A 14595-nucleotide genomic window follows, 5' to 3' on the forward strand; every position below is an offset into this window, starting at 1 on the left:
ATTTCCTAGGGCTGGAATTCTGGCCGCCAGATATTTTGACTTGAAACACTGAGGCTCAACTGGTTGGGGTTACCTAATGTGCGTACCACGCACGCCACCGAAGGACACGAGCTCGGTTTTTATTTTTTATTTTTAGGATCAACACGAGCCAAGGTCTGGCTGGTACGCCGTTGGTCCTACCATTTGAGAATACGAAAGGAACCTTTTAAATTGCCGAGCGAATCTATGTGTATTACAATACCCGTATTTTCCTTGCAAATACTAATCTCAACATGGTAATTGATTTATGACGATTGTTGAATTAGAGTGAGTTTGTGATATAGTGATCTCAACGTGGATTTCACATTTCATGGTATCCCTAGTAAGTTTTCAATGCAAATTCAAATTTAAAAGATGAACAATATGGAGGTGAGAAAACTTTGTATGTATCAAGCATATGACCACACACACACAGAGAGAGACACACACGCACGAACACAAAAACAATCCAATAAGTATAGTGCATCTATTTTTCCAAACCATGAAGGTATGACACGAATTCAAAAATACTCCTTCTATTCCTAAATATCAGTCTTTTAGAGAGTTCAACAAGTGACTACATACGGAGCAAAATGAGTGAATCTAGACTCTAAAATATGTCTATATACATCCGTATGTGCCAGTCCATTTGAAACCTCTAAAAAGACTAATATTTAGGAACGAAGGGATTAAAACGTAAGACATCCATGGTCCTCAGTTCAATATTTAAAATGAACATGAAACTGAAACATGAATATTAACTCTAGTACTACAGTACATGCAAATGTTGTGTTTAGGCGGAGCTATGATTGTCGGGGGTCAACCCCTCGACCTTAGATAAAATTGTGGAGCTCTGTTTAGGGTTGTTTAGATTATATTTGTCCCCACCCTCCCAACCACCGATTGGTTGTGCACCCCCCACCCCTCCTCCTCGGGAGAATATCATGTGCCCCCATGCCTTAGATGCTATATGCCGATACGAGTTGCTTGGAGCCTGTAGATCTGAGATATAGCAGCTCACATGATGTGTCTTAATATTTATGCAGGAAACCTTGATGAGTTTGAGAATTGCACACAATTTGTACAAAAACTACTCAGATGCCCTTTGATCCCATATCAAGATGAAGGAGGACATCATATTCTCCTGTATGTAAGAATATCATGTGCTACCACACCTTAGATGCTTTGGTGATACAAGCTCTTCGGAGGCGTTGGGTTTGTGACCCAACACCTCCTCGGTGGTTCGAATGGTTTTTTGCAGAAAAGCCCCAAAAGAGTTCAGTCACTGCTTACAAGCACAAAGACTGCTCAGATGCCATTGGATCTCAGATCAAACAACCTCCAAGCTTGTATCACCGTAGCATCCAAGCTGCGATAGCACCTTATGTTTTCTCGCATGGGAGAATATGAGGTGCTACCGCACCGTAGATTCTATGGTGATACGAGTTCACTGAGATCTAACGGCCCACAGTAGGGGGTTTGAATGTTTTTGCAATATACAGCTGATAGAGTTAGGGAAATGTGCAGAAAGTAAAAGTACTACGCATGTGCCATCTGATCACTGATCATACGACCTAGATGCTCATATCACCATAGCGGGTAATTAAGATACAGGGAGAACCTAATAAGAGCAACGGGGAGCCATTGGATCGAAGATGAAGTGGCACACACGAGGCCTGAATGTTTTATTTGCAAAAAAAACTTTGGAGAGTTTGGAAATTGCGCATAATTACAACGACTACTCCCAAGCCATTGGATCTCACTTCCAACGGTGTAAAAACTCGTATCACCATAGTATCTAAGCTACGGGGTGGATGTCATTTTTGTTCGTAAACTTGCAAAATAATTGTAATCGTGGTGTTACTTGTCTAACCGTGCAAAGTGTTTGTTCAAAAAAACCATCCTACACTGAAATATCGGAACAACACACGGGGGTCCCATTTGTCATTAATCAAATTCGGACCTAAAACTAACAAATCTGAAAGACGAGATTCGAACTGGCAACTTGGACTACAAAGCGTAAGTCGATAGCCTGAAAAAACAAACGGTTGTTGGCTTTGTCCCATAACTTGATTTTATACAGTACTTGCGTTGAGTAGAGTAGAGGGAGTGCCTCGTTAACACATGCATGACCGTTGTCTCACTTACTGGTGGGTCCCATGTCTGCGATCTCAATCTCTATTCTCTCCATCGTCTAACCTTTGCACGGGCACACACGAAGAGCGGCGCTAGCTTGCCGTGGTGTTATTACAACTAAAAAAGCTTGGAAAATAGAAGAATCGCCTAGAACAAGAGACATTGTGGCTGGTCGAGACGGAGATAACCACATCTATCCTCCGTGCCACGTTTGCATGATGAAGCTGTGTGGCTAGTGGGGTGTTTTCGACCGACTGGCTAGGTCCCGAGGTAGAACCATAGGTACTACGTCTGATACAGTATATTTTTACACGCACATTTTTCCTTCGTGCCGAGACGTGGCACACCCTACCGCACGGTTTCGGGGTCCTCCCGGGTGGTGCACACATATATTCTTCCTGACGTGGGACGCCCTACCGCGCGTTTTCTGGGTCCTCCTCTGTCATAGCACCGAAGCAAGTAAATGAGTCGTCAAATCACGAAAGACCACCTTTCCTGTCGAGTACATCAGTGAAGCATGGTGGCTAGCTAGTTGGGCTAGTTCGACCGATTAGCTAGGCCGCCGCCACATTTATTTTTTCACCCCTTTTTTTATCTACTTGCCGGCAGGTACATTTAAATATCCACCGCAGCGTTGCTCTGGTATTTGACGGGAGCAGGCGCGGCAGCATTTTTAATTTTTTATTGACGGGAGCAGGCGCGGCAGGATTTTTAATTTTTTGATTGACGGGAGCAGGCACGGCAGCAATTAGTCACGATGACTCCGCCTGTAAAACCCACTGCTCCCTGATGTAAGAAGTCGTCGACTGGTGTTTTACCGTGGTGAAAACCAAAAGATTCTCTGCTCCTCGGCTGGCTCCCTCTGCCTTCCCATAGATTGCATTGTCTTTAAGCCGTTTCGCCCCCTTTGCTTCCGCTCCCCATTGCTTCTACCTGGTGCCATGGCGGCGCAGCAGATCATGGAGTCCGAGGTGAGGCACCTGACACAGGAGCTCCATGCCAAGGATGCGGAGCTCAGGGCCAAGGACGTGGAGCTCCGTGAGCTCAAGAAGGAGAGGAGTGCCATGCTCCTCTGTTATGTGCGGGAGTTCATGGAGCTTCAAAAGTGACAGGCGTCCACCACAAAGATGCTCGAGGCGTCGGCGGTGTTGCTGCAGAAAGCGGGAGATACGATAGGCCATCAGGGGAGCCGGCTGGAGCGTGAGCAGGCCAATCGTGACGAGGTCCAGGATTACCTCAGCCACTTGGTGAACCAAGTTGCCACACACGTGTTGCGGCTGCGCGATGCCTACCGTCGTGCCAGCGCGACGATGCCGGTCGTCGGGCTAAACCCGTTCGACCACCCGGTTGACTTCAACGAGCTGCGGCTTCCTGACCTGGTCTCCTTCTTCACCTATATCTCCGAGGACCTGAGCCATCTCCGTGTGATGGTGGGGGCTGAGCTGGACAAGGAGGGGTTGTGGGCTGCCGTCTTCGTTGCCGGGCAAATCCTTTCAGGGCTCCATCACCGGAATCTATTCGTGCCATTGGACGCCGTCTTTGATGAGCTGGCTCCCATCGACCGGGAGCGGGCTCTGCAGGCGGTTGCACCCTGCATCACCAATGTCGTGCGCCTCGAGAAGCAGAGGGACTTCGGTGGTGTTTAGGCGCCCTCTGCATGGGCATGTCCATGTCTCGGCGCAACATGACCGTTGGATCAAACTCAGACGGTGCAGATCAGTCACTGTAGCACAAAGCGTGTGGGTGTGTTTGGTTGCATTCTCATCTCAATATAGTTGTTTCCTCTTTGTGTATTTTTGTCAACCTACTAGTGTGGACTCATGCACCCTTCATGCACTCTGCCAAACACCCAAAATTGGGTCGAGAAGGGAACTTTTTCTCCCATCCCGTGCACCCTTCATACACCCTGCCTAACACTATTCGTGCTTCATATGGTTCATGTTTCATGGAGTACTGTAGCACTGTACTCTCAGTGCGCTGTGGACCTAGTTATGTTAACATTGATCTCACCGTTCATTCTCGACCGGACAGTCGAAAAAACGGTACTATGTTACATATAGGAGTAGTTGACATGCGCACAACATCATTTTTTATCGTCATATCTTACTACACTAGCAACAAGATTGTGTAGTACTGACATATGAACCACTGCACATGCCTAGTAGTAGGAGCACTGTGTATGTTCAAGTGGTTGCCGTGTTTTGCACTCCTCCGTCATAAGAGTGGAAACACTTGCTATAATCATTTTTTTCTTCAGAAAAATAGTGGACACACTCTACCCTGCGGATCCTCCTCCAACCATGCACTAAATTACTCACTTTTGCCGACGTGTGGGACAGCCAGCACCTGGGTCCACCAGCCATGCACTAAATTACTCTTTAGTAGAGTGAAGGTAGACTACCCCGATCGAACCGCCGCAGTAATCCCAATGAGCCATCAAATCACAAAACCCCCTCCTTTCCAGCAGTATGTTGGACAGACGAAGCAACCATCATTTCACTCTTCTCTCTCAGCTTCCTCTCTTGAAGAAAACCCCCACTCGCTTCGCTTCTCCCTCATCTCGTTCCTCCTTTCACTCTTCTCTCTCAGCTTCCTCTCTTGGATGGACGCCAGAGCACCGGCCGACGTGATGTCCATGGCTCTGGCCAAAACCGTCAAGGCTCATGGTACGAAGAAGCGCAAGCACCCCGCCGAGACTACCGTAGACAAGCTCAAAGCCATCGCCCTGTCCAAGCCCCCCTCTCCGGGATCCGTCATTAAGCAAGTCCAGGTAATGTCTCTTGTTGACGATCTTTTTCTCGATCTTGATCGTGTTTTTTCATCTAACACGCAGTACTAGTAGTGGTAGTACAACTTTCTGGGTGATCTTGCATGTGATTTTAGTGTGCCAAATGACGGTTCTAAATTCCTCTTTTGACCAAAACATGCGAGAGGTTGACACTGATTTCTTATAGATTAGTTTCAACTACTCCCACTGTCCCAAATTTCTTGTCTTAGATTTGTCTAGATACGGATGTATCTAATACTGATACATCCGTATCTAGACAAATCTAAGACAAGAATTTTAGGACGGAGGGAGTACTTTATGAACATCAATGCTACCTTTGAAGAGGGTATATTTGCCTCAGTAACTTGTGTTATGGATATTGCAAGTAATCCCTCTACTCTCATGCCTTTGAAGACATGTTCTAGTGTCTTTGTTCACTCATTTTTGTGCGTATATGTAGTCACATATGGAGTATATTTCTGAATGGAGGTAGTAATAAAATATGGTTTTTGTTTGAATTAGAACCAGGTCCACGGTGGAGATGAAGTTCTCAAAGTCATGTCGTGTGAACTGGAAGACTTGATGATGAGTTCTACTGCTTAACTATCCAGCTGTTGTGTCCTTGTCGCCACGTGTCCTAAACTAGTGTTTTCTTGTAGCTTTGTTGTCAGGCGTGTTCTCGAGGCTGTACTTGACCAAAACAATTTCCTGGTTGTGCCTTCGATTACGAAGGGTGTGGTTCTTGTAAAGCTTCCCAACAAATCTGATGCGGCCTGTCTTCATCATCATGTTTATGAGTGGAAAGACCACTCTGTTAGGTTCTCCAAGGTTGGAAAGATGGTGATCGTGCATGTAGACATCTCACACGAAGTCCATGGCCTAGTCAGTTATGCGGGGTTCATCCTGTAGGTCGCTGGCAAGAAATAGTCTGCAGAGTTTAGTTAGTGCAACTTTGCTTGTCTGTAGTAAGTACTATTGTTTAGTACTTGATTTGTGTTTGTGAACCATGTATTGTTTATTAGTACTGTCGCTTTTGGTGTGTGGTCAGTCCTGAGAATGGTTTATGTTAATGTCTGTCCACTCAATTCAGTCTGTATATTTTGAAGTATCCAGATCATATTTTTTGTGAGGGCGGTTTATCAATTATGGTTACACTCCAATATCTGTATGCATTGCAGGGTTTATTGCACCCACCAGGATTTCCAGTCCCATAGATGTTTGGTCCATACGATTTGTCACGACCTTTGGAATGTCCTACTTGTGGGAGTAGGTGGGGCCCCTGCATGCCACGCGTAGTTGGACGATCAATCTTCTGTTTAGTACTTCAACATAGTGATTTCCTGGTAAGGATTCACTCGTGTCACATCAAGTAAATCTTATTGATTTAATGTCATGTTTTCTTCTTTTCTTGCAATTTTACGATGTAGGTTTTGCCATGTGACATTCATCACAGAATAAACCGTTTGGTTTGCTCTACGATGGCTATTTTTGCAGGTTTGACTTCTTATGTCGTGTCAGTAACGAAGGCATTGTCCATCACTTATATTACTAGAAAAAATTGGATCAACCTGTTGTCTGAGTACAAGTTGAATCCCTATGATGAACTGCAGTTTGGTTTAACAAAAATGCCACAATTAGTCCTTCTCGCGCTTAAAAGAAATGAAGAAAAAAACTGGATCACGATCACAGATCCTAGTCAAGTTAGAAAGCTGATCATAGGAGACCAGACACGATCGCCACTGTCTCGCACATCGGTACCACCTTCATCAACGGATCTAGCACCGGTAGTTGCTCTAGAACTGACAGCGGCAGCAGCTCAGTCTGATCCAGCTGAGGATTGGGCACCGACCGCGTTAGCGGATCAGTCCGATCTACCGGAGGATCGGGCATCGACATCGGCACCTGCTCTGACACCGGCACCAGCTCTACAAGGAGCACCATCTCCGGCAGCAGCAGCGGCTTCGACACTTGCACCAATACTTGCACTTGCATCTACTCCGGCCCGTGCAGTTGCACCGGCAACAGACTAGGCTGCAGTTCGCACTTCATATACCAAAGTCCTTACAAAAACCTACATGTCCACCTTCTTGGTAAGCATTGGCCGCCCAAGTGCTTCGTTCTTTTTTCTTTCCATGTTATTTCACATGATTCACTGTGTTGATCTAACTGTTTGGGTATGTCTTCTTGTTTGCAAACAGAGAATTCCTAGAGCAACGAGGGAGTCGTTCAACAATCCGGGCGACCGCGGCCAAGTTTCTCTTACCATGCGCAGCCTTGGTGTGAATGAACCTGCTCAATATACCGTAAGTACAAAGGATGGTCGCATGATGATTGATGCTAAAGGATGGTCAAGGTTCAAATCGAAATCATATCGGTAGGGGATGATGTCAAAATCGAACTTTCTTGGCAAGGAGAGCTGGTCCAAATCAACTTTGAAATTCTTCAGTAGCAGCACGCAACTACCGAACTGATCTATCCTCCGAGAGATTTTGATGTAATAATTTGGCATGGTGAAACAAGTGTCCTATGTGTATAAGTAGTAAGACAGTATTATTTATCACATGGTATATCATTGATAGAATTGCAACTCTGATTGTTGGTTAGGAACTATCGTTCGATTTCATTCCAACAGTTGTCGTGCTTTATTCAATTTTGTGTATTCGCCTTGCGACAGCATCTAAAACCAGCATCGTACCGATCGCTTGCAATATGAAAAGCGCTGAGGTAGAACACATGGGCCCCGAAACATGCAAGGTCGGCCTGCGGCCCAAAGTCCAGAACCGTGAGCCTATCTGAGTATTATATTCTCAGCTGAACCCCCATAAAAAAAGCTTAACCCCCATAATGCCCGTGCCTTGCAGAGGGAGTATATTTCTCGGCAAGGTGAGCCTGTCTGTCATATAAAAGATTTGTATATTTATTTACAGAGGGAGTATCTCTCTGTCAAAAAATATAGTTATGTGTAACTAGTTACTCCTGTCTTTCTACTTCCTTTCGTTGATATGTGGGGCAACCGGCAACGGGGTCCACGTGCCATATGCACAAATTAGAGTGCACAACTTCATGGTAGACACATCCCGGTCGTAGCGCCGCAATAATGTCCAATGAGCCGTCAAATCACACCCCCCCCTTTCCAGCTTTAGCAGTAAGCTGGACGGACGAAGCGGCAATATTTCACTTGGCCTGAATCCCCTTCTCCCTCGTCTACGTGTTCAGAGAAAACCCCCTCTCGGCGATTGCATAGGGTTTTCTCATGGAGAACCAGGTATGAATTCTTCATCCATCCCCGATAAATCCAAGTCCCTTGGTCGTAGGTAATCCTAGGATGGCAATCGCCGCCGTTGATGCATTTTTCTTCCTACTGAATCTAGTGTGTTTCATTTGCAGTGCCCAAAGTGCGAGTACCCTACAGGTTTCTGCGCCCTCGGTGAGACGCCACACTTGTTCCTTCTCAACCTAACACAACATTTTGAAACGCGCCCAGTATGTTCCTAGAATCCTCTTTTCTATTCGAGAGGGTGGGGGTTTTTTTTAACATGCTGTGTTCTCATATTATTTTTCCTGCAGTGTATTATTTGCTCTGCCAGAACACATGTACTCAAGATGCTCGGCCTTGCCATAACTGAATACACTAGTTTAATGGTCACAGTGAAGACAAGCCATGGATATAAGTTCCGAGTTGGGTTCATGAACCAAGAAGATCGCTGCTTTTTTTATGGCCGAACTTGGATAAACTTTCTCAAGTGTTACGGACTGAAAGTTGGCGCACGAATGTCGATGGAAATAGCAGAACCTGGTCTCATCTTCACTGCGATCTTCCACCCCGATGTTGTTCCAATTGTTCATCCATGTTATTTTTGTATCTGGTTCTTGCTTGTTGCCTCGATTACTTCTTAATCCACCTATTCTGTCTAACTAATCACAATTTAACTTTAGAAGTAGCAACGAATCTCTCATGAAGATGCTACTTCTAACTAATATTTTCTTATAATTGGTGGCACGTGTAGGTTTTTTCAGAGTTAAGCAGTCTGCTCGTTTGTTACTCTGTAATAACTCGGCTGTTACTAATGGCACTGAAGTTGACTGGATCGACATCCACAAGTTCCTACACTTTATTGATCGTCTTGAGGTCCTTGTGGGGCGTTTCAATGGTGGAAGGCCACGTGGGATATGTGTGCCACTGCTGCACTCGTTCAACATGTCCAACTGTGTCGAGAAACTTATGGTATGAGCTGTTTTCCGTTATATATGTTGTTCATAAACTATTGCTTATACACAGTTTTACAGTTGTGATCTTCTTGAAACAGGAACTGCCGAGTTCTATTGTTCCTATACAGATGCCTGACCATGGTCGGGTCAGACTTGCGCTTGGTCACAACATGATGTTTATGTCGACCTACTCAATTCCCCTTGGAGGTGAAAAGATACTTATTCATGGGTAGTCTCAAATAATGAAGGCCCATCCATCTTGGAGAATAGGACAGAAGATTATGTTCATGCTTTTCCATGGCTCTAAAGCGAATATCCTGTTTATTGACCATGTTGCGAGATGAAGCCGCTTTCAGAAGGTTGTGGATGCGCAGGGTGGCGCCTAGGCCTTGTCCTGGGGCTTGGCGGCCTCACCCTTGGTTAACTGTAGGCAAAGTAGCACTGTTTGAGGCGTGCTTTATACGGTTGAACCTGTATAAGTACTCATACTGCTTTCAGCTTTGGTTGTTAAGTGCCCCTGTTGGTTTCAGTTAAGGTTGTTAAGTACTCCTGTTGCTTTTATAGTCTGTCGTGTTTCTTCAGTCCTGTCTTCCTCCAGCTGCCAAAACCAAACCAGCGCCGGCGGGGCCGCCTGCTTCCGCCTCCCACGGCTAGCTACGCCTCAGCGCACGCATTGCCGCCCCACCGTCTCCTAAATCGTTAACACCGACGTCCTCCGCACACTTTGGTGCGCTCACCGCGGCGCCGCCCTCTCGCATTGGCAACATGATCAACAAACAACAGCAATCGTCACAAGTACGTGGAGAGGATGACAGTAGGGTCCCACCACGTCAGCGTATGGAAAAATAAAATGCTTCCTCCTAGTGTTTTCCTAACATCTGGGACCCACGACATTGTGAGCGTATATAGTCAATAGACAAGAGAACAGCGCAAGATCGGCTGACACCTGGGACATAGCTACTAGAGAAGTATCTTTTTTGTTATTGTTGAGACGGAGCAGGGTTTAAACTGGGTTGTGGCCCGTCTAGCCCAGGCTTATATTTTATGTTCACCATGTGACCAGCCCAGCTATTTTTTCTTTGTGAATATGATCCCAGTTTATTTTTTCTGAAGAATACCCAATCCAGACCTACTTATTTTTCTACGCCCTGATAGGCTGCAACTCTTTCAAGACGCCTGGAAATCTTGAAAGTAATATGAAATGGGTTGTAAATATAAAAACAGATGACAAATTGGCAATTACTTTATAATTTCTAAATTTTTTCACATTTTCAGATTCCTATTTCACTGGGCATTAACCTAATTTAAATATATCTTCAAAGTACTTTAAATCTGGCTCGACATTTCGGTATTAAAAATAGTTTGGAACCCACAGAAATATGTGAAATTTGCCCTGGCAAACCAAAAAAACGACTGCAATAAATTGCATAAGAAGTTGCCATGAGCTATATATAAATTATTAAAAAAAAGAGGGAGTGGTCTGACTTGTGGGCCTGTTTAGTTGACGCGTATGTAAGATTTTTTTAGTTATTATATACGTCAACAAACGATTCTAGCAGGCGTAACCGTTGGATGTCAATCCAACGGCCGTCGTGTTTCTTCAATCTCTGATCTTCTTGCTCCAGCCGCCAAAGCAGCGCCGGCGGGACCGCCTGCTCCGGCCTCCCGTGGCCAGCTGTGTTGCCGCACAGGCCTCAGCGCCCCTACTACTCCCACCATGGGCCAGGGCATCCCTCTACTCACCCACACCCCCTGTTATTCTGCGGCGACGGCAGCCTCACACCGCAGCCGAACCGATGAACCCTCGTACTCCTCTTCGCGCGGGCATCCACTGCCGCGTCTTCCCCGTCTCCGCGTCGTCCGCTTCCTAGGCCTCACCGTCGTCCACCGTAGTGGTGCTCTCGACGCAGCGTGGTCAATGTGGTCAATGACCAACTTCCATCGAAAGAGTACTGTATGTGGAGAGGCTAACAACTGGGTCCACCGCAGCCGCAAGGAAGTGCCTCCTTATTACGTGGAAAATAATTATTCCTCCACCTGATATCAGGGACCCATCAGACGGGCCACCAGTATTTCGCGAAAAAACATTTCCCCCTGACTGCTGGGACCCACCGGACGGGCCACCGTATTTTGCAAAAAAAAAACGTTCCCCCCGTTGTCAGCTCGGACCCACCGGAAGTGCCTCCTTATTACGCACAAAAAAATGAATACCCCCTGCTAGCTGGGACCCACCTTGGTGGGAGGCTGACTTGTGGGCCTACTAAGTTGACTGGGACGGAGGCCTTTGTCAACTTTAGTCAATATATGAACGATTCTAGCTCCAGTGATCATACGATGTCTGTCCAACGGCCGTAGTGCTTCTTCAATCTCTGGTCTTCTTGCTCCAGCCGCCCAAAGCAGCGCCGGTCGTGTCGCCTGCTCCTGCCGCCCGTGGTCGGCTGTGATGCCGTGGAGGCCTCACCGGCCCCTACTACTCCCACCGCTGGCCAGGCCATCCCTCTATGCACCCACACTCCCTGTTATTCTGCGGCGACAGCAGCCTCACACCGCAGCCCAATGAGTGAACCCTCATACTCCTCTACGCGTGGGCATCCACTGCCGCGTCTTCCCCGGCTCCGCGTCGTCCCTTTCCTAGGCCTCGCCGTCGTCCACCGCCCTGGTGCTCTCAGCGCGGCGTGGTCAACGTGGTCAAGGAACGACTTCCATCGGACTTGGACTGTACGTGGAGAGGCTGACAGCTGGGTCCACAGCCGCAGCAAGGAAGTGCCTCCTTATTACGTGCAAAATAATTATTCCTCCACCTAACAGCGGGGACCCACCGGACAGGCCACCGTATTTTGCAAAAAAAACGTTTCTCCCTGACTGCTGGGACCCACCAGCTACATCTTCGCACGCAAGGAAGTGCGTCCGGGCAAAAAAAAACGATTCGTCCCCCTGACTGCTAGGACCCACCAGCTACATCTTCGCACGCAAGGAAGTGCGTCTGGGCAAAGAAAACGATTCGCCCCCCTGACTGCTGGGACCCATCAGCTACATCTTTGCACGCAAAGGAGTGCGCATGGGCAAAAAAAATGATTCGCCCCCCTGACTGCTGGGACCCACCAGCTACATCTTCGCACGCAAGGAAGTGCATCCGAAAAAAAAATGATTCGCCCCCCTGACTGCTGGGACCCACCAGCTACATTTTCGCACACAAGGAAGTGTCTGACAGTCGGGACCCACCTGGTCGAAGCGTACGTAGCGTTATCATTCTGGTCGCGAACGTGTACGTACATATATACTGGTCGTAGTAGAGGCGCGCACGTGTCGTAGTAGACGCGCGCACGTAGCATGTACACGTACGTACAGCGGACAGTGTGCAAGAAAGAAAATATGACCACGTATGTGTAGTGGGCGGGGTCTCGAACGCTTACTCGTGCATACATACGGCCAGGGCTCGTGTACATGGCTGGGTCGGAACGGAATGCGTCGTCGTGTTCATTGGGAGGGCTTGGACGGAACAGGCAATGGAAACGAGGCCTGGCGTACCGCAGAACGGAGGAAACGGCCTTGTGTTCGACCGGCCACGTTCGAAACGGGATCCTATTCATCGAGAGGGGTCTGGCGTACCGTAAAACGGAGGAAACGGACCTCCTACGGTCGAAACGGGGGTCCTGTTCATTGGGAGGGGTGTGGCGTATCGCAAAACGGACGAAACGGACTTGTGTTGGAGCGCTACGGTCGAAACGGGGGTCCTGTTGATCGGGAGGGGTGTGGCATACCACAAAACGGACGAAACGGACTTGTGTTGGAGCGCTACGGTCGAAACAGGGGTTATGTTCATCGGGAGGGGTGTGGCGTACCGCAAAACGGGACTCCACGAGATACTGTTCATCTCCACCGTCGACCTCCTCCAGCCTCCACGGGCTACCGTCGACCTCCTCTAGCCTCCACGGGCTCCTGCTCATCCAGCCTCCACCGCGAGCTACTCCACCGGCTACTGTTCAACCACCCCTCCACGGGCACCCCTCCACCGTCCACTGTTCATCCAGCCCTCCACACCACGGGGTCCTGTTCATCCAGAGGCAACGCCACCGCTCACTATTCATCCAACCCCCCCCCCCCCACACACACACACAACAATCACTGTTCATCCCAGAGGCAGCATCGATCGGCTTCAGTTAGCAGCAGTAGCGAAGGAATCGCTCGATTGGGTTCAGTTAACAGCCATCGATCGATCGCTCAAGTTCAGTAACGCGTAGCCTGCAGTGCAATCGCTCGGGTTCAGTTAGAGCCCAATGCCTCGCTCGGGTTCAGTTAGAGCCAACGCCTCGCACACACACGCGTACATGTACGAGAGAAACGCGCATCGCTCGGCCCCCGACCTCCCACCGTAACCGGGAACTCCCCGAAATTTTCCTCGTCCTCGCTTCTACCATGGTTTTTTCCGTCATGGACGGCCCAAAGAATGTCATGTAGCTGCGTCTCCGGCCCGTCCAGGACGAAAAGCCCATTTTCTGTCATGATTTTTTGTCATAGAAGTAGAAGCCCACGACATCTATGATGATACCGGGTTTTGTCACAATTATCGTCATAGAAGTGTCATATGTATGATAGAAAAACAATTCGTTCGGCCCAAAATGTCACAGATGTGTCTTTTTTTGTATTGTACTCTCTGGAGACCCGAACTTGGATAAACCCCTCGTATGTCCTCCGATCCATGACTTCCAACTACACTTGGACCGCTACCGAGGGATCTGGCGTAAATCTGCACCATCAGTTGGCGCGCCAGGTAGGGGCGGCGCTGGCTGTAGACCGATCATGGATCGGATATTTCTCGGCTTCCGACGGCCTATGTGAAATGAGATTTGAATTAACCTCAAATCAACTTAGTTACCAGTGTTTGAAGAAGAGATCCCTGAAAGTCATAAGGAATTTAAGGCATAGATCAACAAGAGAACAAAAAGGAAAGAATTTGAATTAGCTTGTCCCTTCCCATCCAATACCTTGTAGTAACAATTTTCCCTAGGGCCTATGTGAAACTTACCAGCCCCATATCGAAGTTGTTACCATGAGAAATTAGCAAAAAACATGTAGTTGTTTTGTTCCCAAAATCAAATCTGTTACCTGTTGTGCAAACTTACTACCCCATGGCTACAATAGGAAAACTAAGAAAAAGAGGAACAATTCAAAACAACATAGAATCGCAATAGGGTTTGTGGTTTTAAGTTTGGTATGTAGGAAGACAAAGTTTACAGAAAGAGAAAAATAATATTGTGTATGAAAAAGTTATCAACTCATGTGTATCAAAGTTACCACGACACTACCATTAAAACTTGTGTCAAGTGTTGAGAAAACTCATGCTACACTGAAATAGTTCCTGAGCAATGTAAAATATGTGTTGTAGAGTTGAACGAAGAGCTTCCCTTCGATCCCTGTGAAAAAAAAACACATGAACAAAACATGTATAAAATCAGTGAACATGT

Source organism: Triticum aestivum, chromosome 2B (genome assembly GCF_018294505.1).
Source record: "Triticum aestivum cultivar Chinese Spring chromosome 2B, IWGSC CS RefSeq v2.1, whole genome shotgun sequence".
NCBI classification, from domain to species: domain Eukaryota; kingdom Viridiplantae; phylum Streptophyta; class Magnoliopsida; order Poales; family Poaceae; genus Triticum; species Triticum aestivum.